Here is a 1,588-nt window from a genome sequence, read left to right on the forward strand (position 1 = left end):
AAAGTTGCTCCTGTGATTCCTCCCCCTCAATAACAACAATGTTATTCTTCATGAGTAGGAAGGACTGACCTAGGGGAGTATCATTGGGAAACCTTAAAGCCATCCACTCTACTGCCCTGATTTTGCCCCTTCAGACGTTTTTTTAAAAAAACTTTTTATTGTCAATTGATTGAAGGTTTATAGATCATCAGTCCCACATTCAACAAATTATACACTTCGTGTCATTACAATGATTGCGATCTACTCCATGTATCGTCAGATAATAGTATTCACTTTATTATTTTTCCCTCCCTACCCATTTCCCCCGACCTAAGGAGCTCTGGTACATAGTGGTTATAAATCGGGCTGCTAACCTCAAGGTCGGCAGTTCAAAACTACCAGCCGTTCTTCTGGAAAAAGTTGAGGTATTCTGCTCCCGTAAAGATTTACAGCCTCGGAATCCCTGTACAGGGTCACTGTGAGTTGGAACCGATTCCAAGGCACATAACAACAACCCCCCCACCTGCACGGTAACCATCAGACTTCTTTTTGTTCCAAAAACTCGAATAATATTCAAAAGGAATAGAATTTGAGGATGCCCAAACTGCCATTGATGTGGTATAAATAAAAAAGCTAAGACTCCTTCCGGGAAAGGGTTGGAGAGATGGACGCATGGAAGCACCACCTTGAGAAATGCGGTCCTCGTTAGTGTACATGGAGAGTATGTCAAGTAACAATAACTTCCCATTTTGGAACTTCTGTTTAATGAAAGTTGTCACGATTTTGTAGCAATATAGTATACATTTTTTTCAAATGGTGGTAAAGAATTCTGGGCATAACAAAGACTGAAGAGCAGCTCTGGCAGGATTCTGGCCTGGGTTTACTGACCACACAGCTAAGACAGAACTAAAGAGATGGACCACTGTAGGATTTTTCTTTTTTCTTAAAAAGTTTTTTTCTTAAATGTACAACAGGCTCCAATACAACACTTCAATCTAACTACAGGTGGCAAGAGATGTTCTAGCAGGGAATTCAAATGTTTAAACAGAAATGGAATCAAGGGTCACCATCACGTCAGTCACAATGCACAACTGATTTTTGCCAGATTTCTTGATTCCACCTGTGGCCAGGGGGCTCTTTCCTGCAGCCTTTGCTTTTAGCTCTTCCAGTTTCTTCTGCTCTTCTTTTTGTTTCTTCTTGAAAGCCTTATCTTCCTCATCCATTTCCTTGTTCTGTTTTTTGGGTTGTTGCCACCTTCGCGACCCAACATGGCACCCGCCACCCTAGCAACACTTTTTTTACTTACTCTCATAGATAATGCCTTCAGGAAAGGATGTATAAGTTTTAGTATACTATGCATTAAATTGTTATTCTCACATGCCTTATATCAGTTCTGATTCATATAGACCCTGTATAGGGTTTCCAAGGAGCAGCTGGTTTTAAATGACCGAAACAATCCAGTGCTTATCCTACAGCGCCACACCAGGAAAGTCCCCATAAAATACTGGCTGAAATCCTAATCTCTATGCCTGTTCTTTCACCATACTAATTCAACCCGTATGCTGAGCAAATAATACGAGAAGCTGGGTTCTATGAAGAAAAATGTGGC

At 40.9% G+C, this 1,588-nt stretch overlaps 1 protein-coding gene across 1 annotated transcript in view; it reads right to left on the reverse strand.

The window, feature by feature from the left end:
- The window catches only part of CCDC126 (coiled-coil domain containing 126), a 32,641-nt gene that overhangs the window by 962 nt on the left and 30,091 nt on the right, over positions 1–1,588 (reverse strand). The gene's annotated exons all lie outside the window — the stretch shown is intronic.

This window comes from Chrysochloris asiatica, unplaced genomic scaffold (genome assembly GCF_000296735.1).
Source record: "Chrysochloris asiatica unplaced genomic scaffold, ChrAsi1.0 scaffold00006, whole genome shotgun sequence".
NCBI classification, from domain to species: Eukaryota; Metazoa; Chordata; class Mammalia; order Afrosoricida; family Chrysochloridae; genus Chrysochloris; species Chrysochloris asiatica.